Raw genomic sequence first — 16,755 nt, 5'->3', positions numbered from 1 at the left:
CTGATAACATAGTGGTTTATATGTTGCAAAAGAGACGAGTATGGTATGCCACGGAGAGGACGACAGCTCTGATACTGCAAGAGCTGAGAAAAGTCAAACACCAAAGAAGCAGTGAAGCTAGAGCCGCAAATAGTGAGGTTGTGAAGTGAGGCAAAAGGCTAAGCTGGTCCTTAGATGTAATGCTTAGCGGCGGTCCCACAAGGCCTTTCCAGGTTAGTACGTAGGCGTCCTCTTTGGCTCTCATTGTCTCTGTTGGGTCACCTAACGTTACGCCCTATAAGTTGCTAAGTTTTTTTAATGCCGGTATTCTGCTTGTCACGATTGTCTCATGTCTCTAATTGAGACAATCGTAATTTAGTGACTCTGTTAGTCAGGATGTCTCATTTTGGTACTCGGGCAGATACAGTCTCAAAAATATTCACCAAATAATATGGTGAAAAGAAGGGCAGCAATCAGCTGTTTAGTTTAGCTGATTAGAGATGAGTGCAAGTGCACAATCGTAATGTATGAAACGATTACATGCAATTAGTTTTTTTTCATAAAATTTCAACAGAAAAACTTCTTCTTAATAATTGCTCAGTACAATTATTGAAAACTAATACTGAAATAGTTTATAATAAATGCTTAACATATGCATTTTATCTGAATCAATTGTTAAGTAAATATGTAAAAATTTAACAACACAGTTATTGATTAACACATGTGTTCATCTTTATATTTGATAATAATGGAAAAGGAAGGTAAGTAATTGTAAACAATATAAATTTCATTATGTATAATATGTCTTTTTTACAGATCATAATAAAGTGTTGCGCACCTCGAAGGAGCAAATAAAGTGCTATCTCAACTTTGTGCGGGTTCACCCAGAGATAAAGTTACACAAAAACGACCCATCGCGGCGGAAAAGAATGGAAGAGCTTTGGGCTCTCCGTGCAATTAAATGCCCTAAAAGGGCCCACCCGGAACCCCATAAAATGGAGAGAGGTAATATTTAATCATAGATATTGGCATATGTATGTATTTATGTCCTTTGATTTACAGAATCTTGTCATCGTTCCGTAGTAAAAAAATTACGACGGACGAAATGTACCGAAATTATATGGATTTAATGAAAGGAAAAGCCGAGGAGGAGAGAGCTTTCCGTATTCAAACTTTAGATTCCATTAATAAACACACCGAATCCATTAATAATTCAGCGGCAGCGATGGTGTCGCTTGCTCAGACCATCGTAAAAAACACCGAAGATGGTACAAAAAAGTAAAAAATGTGCTTTTTTATGAACATATGAATTATTTTATTGTGATGTTTTTGTACAAAAAAGTGAAAGTGAAAAATGTTCCTTTTTATGAATATACCTGTATGAATTATTTTATTGTGATGTTTTTTGTACAAAAAAAGTGAAAGTGAAAAATGTTCCTTTTTATGTATATCAATTATTTATTGTTATGTTTATTTATTTTATAAATGAAATAAATGAAGTTTGAGTTGAAATATATATGTTAAATTTTAATTATCGAATGTGTTAATGCACCTTTAACGTGCGGCTCTGCCTCGAGTGTAATACTCCCCCGAATGGATTTCAGAGATTGCTCCCACATTTTCAGGAGGTGATCGATCTGGCAATATTTCGGTTTCATTTAGAAAAATGCCATGGTTTTGTAAAATATTGTGAAATATTGTACAAGTATAAACAAATAATGCAGCTTTGGAATGTTTATACCGCAATGTACGTTCTCTTTAAATGCAACGAAAGCGTGATTTTAAAACTCCAAATACTCTTTCAATCGTGTTTCTTGCTCTTATGTGCCTAGTATTGAAGTTTTGTTCATTTGGTATTTCAGGGTTTGCCGCCGGTGTAAGAAGCCATGGCTCCAATGGATATCCCGAATCACCCAAAAGCCATTTAAAAGCTCCATCAGAGTGTTCTCTTATTAGATTTATCCTTGCTGGCGAAGTAGTCCATATACCGGAGTCATGACATGAGCCGGGAAATTTTGCATTCACGTGCCGGAAAATTAGTTCATCGTCACAAACCTATTGGGAAAATTAGTTAATAATTAGTTATTAATTAGTTATTGAATATAATACTTACCGCTTCAACATTAATGCTATAATAACCTTTTCTGTTCATATAATCATGCTGTACAAATGTGTTTGACAAGGCAGGTGCAATTATGCCAACATGAGTGCAATCAATTGCTCCAATTACACCCTTTCTTCCAAATTTCGAATAAAATCTGGAATAATATTATTGTATAGCGATTTATTTTCTTTTAAATTGGAATACAAATTACCCAGTCTTAATTCTATTGTATTCTTCAACAGAATTAGGAAAACGCACTTCGCCGTGTTTACGCTCCACCACCAATCTATATAATCTATCTATCTATATAAATAAAAATGAATTGTTGTTCGCTAGTCTGATTAAAACTCGAGAACGGCTGAGCCGATTGAGCTGACTTTGGTTTTAAAATGTTTGTCGTACTCCAGGGTGGGTCTAAACGGTGAGCAAATAAGGAAAAATTACGAGTAAGATAGAGTAAAACGACAATTCCATTTTCCCATATAAAAGTTGACCACTTACTTGCTGTCAAACATTTGACGGTATTTGTACTCTCAGTTCCACTCGAATTGAAGAACGCATTAAAACAAGACTTTTGAATCGACAACATAATATCAACTTTGCTCATAACATCGTGTATTTAAATTTCAATTTCAAATTTCAAAATATATAAATATAATTAATGTGTTGACATGTTTGATGGTGCCAACCTTACAGTGTTACCACCTCTCAAAAATACTTTTATTATAATAACGGGGCATCTCTGCCTGCGCAGACTCCACATTGCTTATTGCTTACTAGATATAGAATACTACATAGTTCGCCATATATGGTAAGCTAGAAGGTGTCTCTTCAGCAGTTTAACAGCGCAGTTTTTATTTATATCAAAATTTCGAAGAGGCAACATATCCCATTTCCACATATGCCGACGGCATTTTAATTTTGGTAATATGAAAATTAGAAGAGCGAGTTAAGACGGTTGTGTTATATTATAAAAATAAAGTACATTTTCAAAATAACATTTAATATTTAGTATAAAATTGTTAATTTATAGAAATACTATGCAAAGTGGGTTGGGAAGTCTTAAATTTAATAAACTTATACAAGCATAAATCAAAATATCATTTCTCATTTTAAATTTATTATTTTAATTGGTATATAAAAGTTAAGCCAGAATTATTATATAGTAGTCCAAAAATATAAATTCTTATTTTTCCCAGAAATACATTTGTAAATAAAGGATATTTATCCTTTTTTTATGTTCCACACAAAAGATTTAAGGAGTTCAAGAGCTCAAAACGTGCCCTACATCAGCTACCTACCCGACGGAATTTCGCAAATGATCAAATAAATTTATCAAGAGCTCAAAGCATACGCTACATCAATTCGAACCTACCTACCCTACGCTTTTGCGCAAATGATTATATTATGATAGCAAATGCCCACATACAGATTTGGCAATGGCAATAACAGTTAGTATTCTATAAATTTTATCCTGTCGAGATGCCCTGTAATAAGTGTATCCGAACATTCCATTGTTTTGTCATCTCATGTAAAAAGCACGTGTATCCGAACGTTACATTGTTTTGTACATACATTTACAGACTTTTTGCTGCGCTCCTACTTTAACATCCTTGGTTTTGTCATATCATGTTAAAAAAAAGAAACATTTAATTGGAGAAATAAAAAAGTAATAAGTAAGTAATAAGTGTATCCGAACGTTCCATTGTTTTGTCATCTTATGTAAAAAGCACGTGTATCCGAACGTTACATTGTTTTGTCCATAAATTTAGAGACTTTTTGCTGCGCTCCTACTTTAACATCCTTGGTTTTGTCATCTCATGTTAAAAAAAAAGAAACATTTAATTGGAGAAATATTGAAATACTGCCAAAAGTGATTTTCTTCTCGCTGCTTACAATGCCGAGGAAAAGAAAACGACCTGACATAGGTCATCGAAGTTGTGTAAATGTGCAACGAGCTACTTTACGCTCCAACCGCACTAATTACCAGCGAGATGCTGATAATGATAACAGTCGTACAAGTATGGGAGAATTACGTTCAAGAGTAAATAACTATCAAGTGGATAGGGGGAGAATGGAAAGAGTTCGTGCACATCGATCACAACAGCAGCGAGCACGTGATAACGAATTTAATCGATTCCGCAGATGCAATACTCCTGTAAACCTCTAACGAGGAGCATTTTCCTACGATCCGGAATTTGATTATAGTGCCGACAAATCTGTGACGATTGGAGAAATGTCAATCATTTGTCAACATTGTAAAGCATTAAAGTACAGTAGTGAACCTGCAGGATTATGTTGTGCTGGTGGCAATGTACAATTGCTTCAATTGGTTCCACCACCTGAACCGTTACATTCATTAGTTAATGGGATGGAAAGTGAGTCTAAAAACTTCTTGGCTAACATCCAAAAATATAATAATTGCTTCCAAATGACATCGTTTGGTGCAACGCATATAGTACAAGACGGGTTCATGCCTACTTTCATAGTAGTATACCATAATTGTTTTAGTGAAATTCTAAGTTGTATTTGTATCACAATTAATTTAATTTGCAAATTTATTTTATGGGCAATCAAGATGTGGAAGTTGATACACGTTGTGGTCATAATCCAACCGTCAAGCGAATCATTTTCCAACAACTGCAATCATTTCTTCACGAGAATAATGAATTAGTGAAGATGTTCAAAATGGCACTGGATCGGATGCCATCAGACAGCCATAATGTTGTAATAAGAGCCGAGGTTTAGCAAGGAGGTTTAATTCACCGACAATAGATGAAGTGGCTATTGACATGAAACGCATAGAGCTTATGATGCTTTACAATACCCATTAATTTTCTGGCAGGGAGAAGATGGGTACCATTTTAATATCAAAATGGTTAATCCAACAACAGGTAATTAGATTATACAAAATAACATATTTTATATGTTCAATATATAAATGTATTTTTTTATCATATGTACTTCCAGGTGCTGATACACACAAAAAAGTCAGTGCCATGAATTATTATGCATACAGACTCATGATCCGTGAAGGTGAAGTAAATCACATTTTGATGTGTCAACGGCTCTTTCATCAGTATGCAGTGGACATGTACGTCAAAATTGAGACTGAAAGATTGACATACATCCGTCTTAACCAACAGCAGCTTCGATCTGAAGAGTACATTCATCTTCGCGATGCAATCAATGCTGACGGCAATGTAAATAATGTAGGAAGAATGACAATTTTACCGGCCACTTACATCGGAAGCCCGCGCCACATGCACGAGTACGCTCAAGATGCGATGTCTTATGTTCGAAAGTATGGCCGTCCAGACCTATTTATTACATTCACCTGTAACCCACAATGGATTGAAATAAAAAAAGAACTGCTACACAACCAGGCATGACATCACAGCCAGAGTTTACAAGCAAAAATTAAAATCTTTAATGAATTTCATTACAAAGCATCGTGTGTATGGCCAAGTACGTTGTTGGATGTACTCTGTTGAGTGGCAAAAGCGTGGTTTGCCACATGCTCATATATTAGTCTGGTTGGTTGACAAAATAAGGCCAGAAGAAATTGATTCCATTATTTCAGAAGAAATTCCTGATGAAACGGTTGACCCAAAATTACATACGATAGTAACTAAACACATGATACATGGACCTTGCGGAGTTTTCAACAACAGCTCACCCTGTATGATCGACGGCAAGTGCTCCAAACGGTACCCGAGAAACTTGCTTGCTGAAACCATCTCGGGAATCGATGGTTACCCATTGTATCGTCGGCGATCAGTTGAGGACGGTGGACGATCTGTAGATGTCAATATAAAAGGACAAGATTTTCATGTAGACAATCGTTGGATGTGCCGTTCTCGCCCATATTGTCCAAAACTTTTGAAGCTCACATCAACGTGGAATTTTGAAATTCTGTGAAATCCATAAAGTACATATGTAAATATGTTAACAAAGGTAGCGACATGGCCATGTTCGCAGTAACAAACACAAATGATGAAGTGTCTCACTATCAGATGGGTCACTATGTAAGCAGCAATGAGGCTATTTGGCGCATATTTTCGTTTGCAATTCATGAAAGACATCCAACTGTATTGCATTTGGCAGTTTATTTAGAAAATGGACAACGAGTGTATTTCAACCCAAACAACGCTGTGGATAGAGCGGCACGTCCACCTGTGACCACATTGACAGGTTTCTTCTCAATTTGTGCAACTGATCAATTCACTCGCACTTTGCTGTATGCTGATATGCCACGCTACTACACATGGAACGCATCATCAAAGTTTTTTCAGCATCGTAAACAAGGATCACCACTTGAAGGATATGAAAATGTATTTGCCACAGATGCTATAGGCCGTATATATACAGTACAACCTAATAACGATGAATGTTATTATCTTAGATTGTTATTGGTGAATGTTCCTGGTCCGACATCTTTTCAACAATTGCGAACAGTTGATGGACATCTGTGTGCGACTTACCGTGAGGCTTGGCAATTATTACGGTTGCTTGAAAACGATTCGCATTGGTATGATACGCTCAAGGATTCCGTGATATTTTCATCGCCGCATCAAATTCGCACACCGTTTGCGATTATATTATCGACATGTTTCCCCTCAAATCCGAATGATTTGGGGATGAAATATAGGGATGACATGTCTGAGGATGTGTTGCATCGCGTGCGTTGTGAAACTTTGAATCCTACATTGGAAATTACGGCAGAGATTTACAATGACACATTGATCATAATAGAAGATATGTGTCTGTTGATGGCAAATAAAGTATTGTCGTGCTTGGGCCTGGCAGCACCCAATCGTGCTATGCAAGATGCATTAAACCATGAGTTGCAAAGAAAACTCCAGTACGATACTCAAGCTATGACCGAAGCAGTTCACACAACTGTTCCGCAATTGAACGAAGAACAAAGGATTGCGTACGATCGTTTAACACAAGCTGTAAACAGTGGGTCTGGGGGGATTTACTTTCTTGATTCTCCTGGGGGTATTGGGAAAACGTTCCTAATTTCATTGCTATTAGCAAAGATCCGATCGCAAAATGAGGTAGCCCTAGCGTTGGCTTCATCTGGAATAGCAGCAACTTTATTAGAAGGCGGACGAACTGCACATTCAGCCTTAAAATTACCATTAAACATGCATATCAACGAAACGTCAGTTTGCAACATTGCCAAAAATAGCGCTATGGCGAAGACTCTCCAAGTATGCAAATTGATAATTTGGGACGAATGCACAATGGCCCACAAGAGGTCGCTGGAGGCACTAGATAGGACGTTAAAAGATTTACGTGATAACCAAAACATTTTTGGTGGAGCTATGATACTGTTGTCAGGTGATTTTCGTCAGACTCTTCCAGTAATTCCTCGATCGACTGTTGCTGACGAAATAAACGCATGTCTAAAATCATCAAATTTGTGGCGGCACGTAAAGACACTACAATTAACTACTAACATGCGAGTGTTTTTGCAACAAGAACAAACTGCGACTGTGTTTTCGAAGCAGTTGCTGGATATTGGCAATGGTAAGGTCGCAGTTGACAGCTCGACCGGATTAATGACTTTTCCCACAGATTTCTGTCACTTCACAGAATCGAAAAAGGAGCTTATTCAGCGTGTTTTTCCGGACATTAAACAACAATATAATAACCACGATTGGCTAAGTGAACGAGCAATATTGGCAGCAAAAACAAAGATGTCGATGATCTCAATGCTACCATTCAGAATTTCCTTCCAGGAGAGTTGTTTACGTACAAATCAGTTGACACGGCCACAAACCAGGATGACGTAGTCAACTATCCTACAGAATTTTTAAATTCATTGGACTTGCCTGGACTACCACCATATAATTTGAAATTAAAAGTAGGGTCAGTTGTCATCATGCTGCGTAATATTAATCAACCTCGACTTTGCAATGGAACGAGATTGGTTGTGAAGAAACTCATGAATAACATCATCGAAGCTAAAATAATCAAAGGAAAATACAAAGGAGAGGATGTCTTAATCCCACGAATACCTATGATTCCAACGGATTTGCCATTTGATTTTAAGAGGTTGCAATTTCCCGTGCGTCTGGCGTTTGCGATGACCATAAATAAATCGCAAGGCCAATCGTTGCAAGTTTGCGGAATAAACTTAGAGTTTCCCTGTTTCGCACATGGACAATTATACGTTGCGTGTTCGCGTGTCGGAAAACCAACATCCTTATTTATTTACGCACCGCAAAAAAAAACTAAAAATATTGTCTACCAGAAAGCACTATATTAATTAACTGTATATGATCATAACTGTGTTGTATTTAATTTAAGCAAAGATTTGTTTATCATGTTCAAAGTCCAGAAACGAGCACATCCAAGAAAATTTTAAATTTTTGTATATGAAGTGTATAAATATAAATAAATGGCTTAATATGTATATAATATGTGCATTTGGATCCTTAATGTCAACGTGTATTAGTAACTCTTTATTTCCATCAACTTGGCTCCATCTACTTGGGAACCACTTGGCTCGCCAGGACATGATAATATGGTGGAAGTACTAGGCGACTCGGACAAATCTGATTCGATCAGAACATTATCAATGTTGAGCTGCTGGCTGTCTTCAATTACATCAATATCTACCAGAACATTCTTGATGTTGGGCTTTTGGCTGTCTTCAATTACTTGATGATGAAGATGGCATTGTAGAAACGTGTTTTGGTTTAGATACATAGCAGCTTTCGCTTTAATATATTTTTTTGTACTTTTGCCCTGTTCACGCGTATTATTCGTTCTACATTCTTACCACAATTGGTAGAAAATCTGAAGGTAACAGCGATTATGTCGTCGCATCTTAATAATAATTTAATACAATCTGGACAGTTATTATTTTTTTCTGCCGTTCCACCCACTTTTTACAAAACGGACAATGCATTTTAAGGAGTTGAGGGATATATAGCTTCACTATAACTATATTGTAGTTGTTTGAATTCTTTATTTTCTCGATGACAGATGTAGTTCTTCTTCTTTTCCTAACCATGGCCATCGTCAAAAAAAAACGACAGATGTAGTTTGATAGTTATAGTGTAAATATTTGTCAGTATTCACTCAAAAAAAATTGTCTATGGTAAAATGTCACTTGAAATGTTAACGTCTCTTTGCTGTGCATCTATACTATAATTCTTTAATATTCCTAAAACTCTAAAAGCAGCAAATTTCAATAAAATTAAAAAAGTATTGTGTCGTGTGTTTGTGACTTACTAAATATGCCTCCAATAATTAGGCGGTGCGAAGTTCGCCAGGTCAGCTAGTAATATATATATATTTAAAAATAACAAATTGGAAACACACTTACCACGTCTGTATAGCTGAGTGGTCGCAAAAGGAGAGAGCGCGCGCAACTTTTTTAGTTAGAGTTTAGTTGCGTGCTAATTAAAACTTCGAAAAGGAAGAAAAGAAAAGATTGCTCTGCCAATACAGATGTGGCAAAAGAAATTGGGCGTGGCGGCGTTAACAGGCAGATAATAAGATTAATATAATATGATAGACGATATATTTATATATTGTTGTGATAAATTCAATTTCTATTACTAAGAAACATAATACAAAAATATTTATTAGTATAGTATATTATGTAAAAATCAAATAAAATTATTAAATATTCAAATCCAAATTGACTGTAAATAGTACTATGCATGCATTCATACAAAATTATACTCATATCATAATTATTTTTACATGCCAATATGGAAATGCCGACGGCAAAACGCAAAAGCATAAATATTTGCATACATTGCGAAAGCAAAAATTAAAGCATGAAAATATCACAATGCTGTTGTTGGGAGTATCATAAGGAACATGCATACAAGTTAATGGTTGCCACCAGATGATTAATAACACGCTGTTTTGAATGGTGAAGTTGAACTCAACTTTCTTTATTAAACACATTTCATTTATACAGAATTTGCTTATTTGCTATAAACTTACATATGTACGAATTCTTACTTACTAGTACTTATTTCTATATACTCTATAATAATAACGAAAGCAATAATTATAGCAAAACAGCAAACCCCAGTTTGGTCGAGAAATGGCTTACATTGCGGCGGCACGGCTTCCGTTCTGGTTTAGTGCCGACGAAATGTGCTGTTGTTGTAAATTTTAGAAATTAACTTTATTGAGCAATTATATTGTATATTTACGGAATATTGCTGAATTGAGTAATATCGGTATATTTTGCTAGCTACGACATCATAACTGTGTTGTATTTAATTTAAGCAAAGATTTGTTTATCATGTTTAAAGTCCAGAAACGAGCACATCCAAGAAAATTTTAAATTTTTGTATATGAAGTGTACAAATATAAATAAATGACTTAATATGTATATAATATGTGCATTTGGATCCTTAATGTCAACGTGTATTAGTAACTCTTTATTTCCATCAACTTGGCTCCATCTACTTGGAAACCACTTGGATCGCCAGGACATGATAATATGGTGGAAGTACTAGGCGACTCGGACAAATCTGATTCGATCAGAACATTATCAATGTTGAGCTGCTGGCTGTCTTCAATTACATCAATATCTACCAGAACATTTTTGATGTTGGGCTTTTGGCTGTCTTCAATAACTTGAATGTCCTGTATGTCTTCGGCCGATAAATTTAATTCACAGAATGTCTCTTCAGATGATGAAGATGGCATTGTAGAAACGTGTTTTGGTTTAGATATCAGCTTTTGCTTTAATATATTTTTTTGTACTTTTGCCCTGTTCACGCGTATTATTCGTTCTACATTCTTACCACAATTGGTACAAAATCTGAAGGTAACAGCGATTATGTTGTAGCATTCGTCGCATATTAATAATAATTTAATACAATCTGGACAGTTATTATTTTTTTTCTGCCGTTCCATCCACTTTTTACAAAACGGACAATGCATTTTAAGGAGTTGAGGGATATATAGCTTCACTATAACTATATTGCAGTTGTTTGAATTCTTTATTTTCTCGATGACAGATGTAGTTCTTCTTCTTTTCCTAACCATGGCCATCGTCAAAAAAAAAACGACAGATGTTGTTTGATAGTTATAGTGTAAATATTTGTCAGTATTCACTCAAAAAAAATTGTCTATGGTAAAATGTCACTTGAAATGTTAACGTCTCTTTGCTGTGCATCTATACTATAATTCTTTAATATTCCTAAAAATCTAAAAGCGGCAAATTTCAATAAAATTAAAAAAGTATTGTGTCGTGTGTTTGTGGCTTACTAAATATGCCTCCAATAATTAGGCGGTGCGAAGTTCGCCGGGTCAGCTAGTTTACAAATATATTCGATACAACGGGAAATTGTGGGTTGGCTCATCACAGCGAAAAAATATAAAACTGAAATAAACTAGGGAAATTTGAATGCATGAAAACATACTGTTTCTTTAAGGTTAAAATGTAACTCACCCGAAGTTCAAATGGATTCGATGTTTGCTGTTGGTCATACGGCTTGAATTGATTAATGAGATCCCAGCACAAAGATTTGGGGAATCAGAAGAACTTCCCGAATGTGTTCTCTTCGTATAAAAAAGGATCTTTTTTGTTTCGCAAAACAGTCAGAGTGCGCCTGCGAATGTAGCTGGAAGATATGCACCTTATTATCCATTATTGCAAAATTATAAATATTAATACATTACTTCTCTTCCTCCTCTCATTTTTTCATCATAAGGTAAAATAGTCCAACTTCATCAGCCATGGTTGTGTTCTTATTTTCCTATGACCTGCTGCAAAGCACATAACAAGTTAGAGACTGATATGGCTCAATTAGAGATGAGTCAAACTCGCCAGAATACCATACAGTCTCAAAATAGATTTCACCACAGATTCGTCTCTATTAGAGACTTGAGACTGCTCGCAGAATACCGGCATAAGTTTAGTTATTCACATGTGAGAGCATACATACACTAAATTGTGTTAACGAACATATATATGTACATTCTAAGTCATTAAAAATTGTACATGCATAATGTTCCCACATAACTCATTTGCATATGCACACGTATGAATGTTTACATATGTACGCAGGAAAAACTCTTCCTGATCCTACAGTCTCAAATATCATAAGCATCACAAGTCAATATGGCAGCCAAATTGGCGAAGCCCAATTGTACTAAATCTTACAACAAAAACATTTTCATTCATAAACGAAGGCGCACAAGATAAAAGTGACAACCCCGCAAACCTGCAAAACACAGAAAGGAGTGACAAAAGTGGCAACATAGTTCTCGTCGATTTAAAATATTTATCCAATCTAAAATATTTTGGCGTGACTAACAAAAATCAGCGTCGATATATATGTAAGCTCATACATAAACATACATATTTACGCCAGTTTGTAGGTGAAGCTGTTCGAGTGGCAAGGGAAGCGGTGATAATCAGCGATCGTTTGGTAGTTTCTTTCGGCAATGGTCGGATTTTCTACCAACAACACATTGTTGTGGCGCTTTGTCGTCGCGTCAGTGCTTCGCCACATTAACTCTTTGACTAATCATGAGCTTCGGCCATTGGTTGCTCATGATAACGGAGATGCGGAAAGATGCGTGCGGATATATATCCTTATGGATATTTGTACATATGTACATGTGGCTTTTGTAAACATATAGACAAATAATATAAGGACATTTATTTGACCTGTGTAAGCACTTGCTTATTTCGCTTGTCGATCTAAAAATATTTTAAAAACTTTATTGAAAATAAGATGAATCTGAAGATATAATTATGCATGTATTTTTAAATAGTTAATAAATTTATTAGATTATAATTAAAAAAATTAAAAATAGAAATAATTTTTACTTGATAGATATAATATTAACAACTTTTTTGATATTTTCGTAATTATTGAAACTTATTAATTGGGCCAAAACAAGTCAAAGAAATCAAGATATACTGACCTCTAAACATATTTTGTATATTACATATCCACACAATTCCCTGGTTGAGAAAAGATGTTCATTGCGCATAGAGATGAAAATGCCGACGGCAAAACGTAATTCTATGCTGGTTTGATTCCGTCGTGGTGTCATTGCATGAATTATCTATTTTTCAAATACTACTTTTTTAACTCATTATAAAGATAAATGTATAAAAAATACAAAAGCAAAAAAGTGTAAAAAAATAAAAAGGTATATAAATCGCATGGCATAAATGCAGACCAGTATGATAACGAAATATTAAAGATGAAGACAAATTAACAGAACGGACAACGGACATTATTTGCGCAACCACGTACCACTACGGACGCTCCAGATGGATCGACCATTTAAATTTGTATTTGTTTTACATTTGTTTAATAAATTGTCATCGAACTTAATACGTAATCGCTATTTCAAGTTGGTCGCCTTGTCGTGGCGAAGGGACTTAACGAAGAGTAAAGTGTGCATTCCAAAGGAAACGCACTCTAATCTTACGAACTAAGAGGGACACCTCATAATTCCCACAATAGTGATATGGATGAATAAACCCTAGGTTTTACGCCCATCTCCTATTGTGGAAGTATGAGGATACCCGCACCAACACCATCCTAAGCCAAGGTGTCGAGGTACCCGTGCCGAGGGCTGAATAGTCAGCGGGGGGTAATAAATAGCTGATCGCGAACGGTTCCCTCCGATGCCCGGGCGAGGTCGGAGGTATAAAAGCCTTCTATCCGCATACCGGCTCTGCGGATGAGTGACCAAACCTTTCCGGCTTACTCGTGGGACCAAAATGAACGAAAACAATAACGCAACAACACAACAACAACAACCAAATTGACGACAACAGCGACGACTAAGGACATGAATTACAGGAATCCCATTACGGAATCCGAAGAAGACGAGTTACTCACCTCCAGCCAGGAGACGAGTAAGATTACTGCCGGACATATCAACCAAAGTATACCGGTAGGTACAGCAGTGAAAACAGCAGATTTAAGAGAGGAAGAATCCACCTCCAAAGCTGCTATGAGCACCAAGCAAAGTGCACTGGCGGCTAAAGGAGAAAACAAAAAGAAGCGCAAGAAATCCCAGAATCAACTGAGGAAAAACCGGTACCACAGGTCAGTCTTCATACTAGGGAAGATAGCCAAAGACCAGGCAGCCGGTACCCCAGTTGATGAGGCAGAAACAAAGCGCCTCAAAACAATAGTAGAGGAATATAAAAGCCACCTAACAAGGAAGCAATCAGAACCTCTAGAAGAGAGCAAACAAGAGAGCACTTCACAAAAAAGGAATCGCTCTATCACAGAAATACCAGAAACTCTACCCAAGAACGTAGGCGGAGTGAAGGTGAACGCAGCAGCACAACAATGGCAAGGCATTTCGGCGATGTAGCCAGGGATAGCCTGCAAGTTGCCATCATAGATGGGAATTCCTCCTCTCCGAGCACTATACAGGTAAGATGGATGGAGATCGACGTCAGATTGTCGAGTATGGTGATAAGCTTTATACTCGACAATCCTGCGGGTCCTCACCCGGAGCTTGACTCCTCTGTGACCCTCAGGGGCTACAGGGTCATCAAGTGCGCGGACCAGGCCTCGGTAGATTTCCTGACGAGTAATGTTGCTAAAATCAGCAACGCCTTTGTAGGCCTCCAATTGAGTCTTATACCCGCCAGGGACATTCCGAAGAGACCTCGTGCTCGCATTTGGCTACCTCCTCTAGAGGAGCCAGGCGAAAAACTCCATCAAGCTGCAGAACAAATCTTTACCTGGTATAGATGAGTGACAGCTGATCAAGGAGGAAAAAGCAAATAAATCAAGTAGACCAATACTGGTGGCCATATGCGATGAGCCCCTTGAGGCTCTCAAGAAGACTGACTACAAAATCAGCTTCAGAATTCGCAAGGCCAGACTAAAAATCTTCCAAGGCGACAAAGCGGCTGACGAAGACGACACGGAAGAGGTCGACGACGCCAGCCAGTTGCTAAGGAATGTGGGCATCGAAGAAACCCGAGATGCCCAATAACTTAAGATGCGTGCAGATAAACCTGCAGCACTCGAAGAGTGCTACTGCGAATCTGACAACCCTCATGAACGAGGGGAGCATAGACATCAGCCTAGTACAGGAGCCCTGGGTCAATGAAGACACCATTAAAGGGCTAAACAGCAACAACTACAACCTTTTTTACACACGGGACAAAGGTAAACCTAGAGCATACATTCTTATCAATAGAAGTATAAATGCATTTCTTTGTCCTAATTACAGCACACCAGATATCACAGTGGTAAAGGTGGAACAGAAGGAAAAGCTCTTTTTCTTGGTCTCGGCCTACTTGGTCCATGACGAAGACATACCACCGGCCCCGCTCACCAGACTAGTAGGGGAGAACAGGAAGGAAGATGTCCTAATAGGGTGTGATGCTAACGCAAGGCACACCGTATGGGTAGCTCCAGTATAAACACTAGAGGTGTATATATTCAACAAGGGCGATAAGCCAACATTCATTTCCCCAAGCTCTGATAGGTTTCCGGGGTGGGAGGAAGTGCTGGACCTCACATTATCAACAGACACAGACAGTCTCGTTGTGGATAACTAGAGGGTATCCGATGAGCCTTCCATGTCGGATCACTCCTGGATACTATTCAACATTCGCGAGAAATACAGTGCTCCTCTAACATATCGGAACCCTGGAAGAACAGCGTGGGAAAAATTTACCAGTACAGCAACAAAATGCCTTGAAAAGGGAGGCAATAAGAGTATTAGAAATCTTCAGGAACTAGATTCAGAAGTAGAGAAGTTGGAAAAAATCTTAACAACAAATTTCAATAAATCCACTCCGCTAACAGTTTTGAATAAGACAAAGTATCTTCCTTGGTGGAATAGTGAACTAAGGAAAGCTTTCAATGAGAGTTTTAGAACCAAAGCCTGGCAGCCATATAAAGATATTATGAAAAGATACAAAAAAACAGTCAGGAAAGCTAAAAACGACTCATGGAGATCTTTCTGCATATCGATAGAAAGTTGCAGAGAAACCGCTAGGCTGAACAAAATGCTATCCAAAGATCATTTTAATACTGCCTACATTAGGGCGGAGGGAAGTGATTGGACCTCCTCGGCAAAAGAGTCTCTGAAGGTGCTAATTACAACGCACTTCCCCGGGAGTCAACAAACACCTTCAACGAGGGTTCAACCAGAACCACCGCTGAACGCAGCTGATTATCGAAAGCAAAATCAAATATGCCATAAACAGGTTTGCACCATTTAAAGCGGCAGGCCCTGACGGGATTATGCACATAATGCTGCTAAAACTGGTAGAACCAATGATTCAAAGGCTTGAAAATATATACAAAGCTGGAATTCAACTATCTTACATCCCAAGAAGTTGGAAAAGAAGTAAAGTTGTGTTCCCCCCCCAAAACCAGGCAGAAGGATACACGAGAATGCCAAGGATTTTAGACCTATAAGCCTTACTTCCTTTATGTTGAAGGTACTAGAAAGGCTAATAGATTTACACGTAAGAACAATAATGGCGGAGAAGTTATCGAAGTCCCAACATGCGTACATAAAGGGCCGATCAACCGAAACTGCCCTTCACGAGGTGATAAATCACTGCACCACAAACTATACACCATGGCTGCTTTTCTAGACATAGAGGGCGCCTTTAATAACATAGAAGAAATGCTATAATTAATTCTCTGGCACATGGTGGCATAGATGACACT

At 37.4% G+C, this 16,755-nt stretch overlaps 1 pseudogene; it reads right to left on the bottom strand.

Moving 5' to 3' along the window:
- Nucleotides 1–1,737: 1,737 nt before the first annotated feature.
- On the bottom strand, nt 1,738–11,781 carry LOC120781088 (annotated as a pseudogene).
- Between the last annotated feature and the right edge of the window lie 4,974 nt (nt 11,782–16,755).

The sequence above is a fragment of the Bactrocera tryoni genome, unplaced genomic scaffold (genome assembly GCF_016617805.1).
Source record: "Bactrocera tryoni isolate S06 unplaced genomic scaffold, CSIRO_BtryS06_freeze2 scaffold_269, whole genome shotgun sequence".
NCBI lineage: Eukaryota > Metazoa > Arthropoda > Insecta > Diptera > Tephritidae > Bactrocera > Bactrocera tryoni.
The sequence above is the reverse complement of the archived record's forward strand: the minus strand, read 5'-3'. Positions and strand labels throughout refer to the sequence as shown.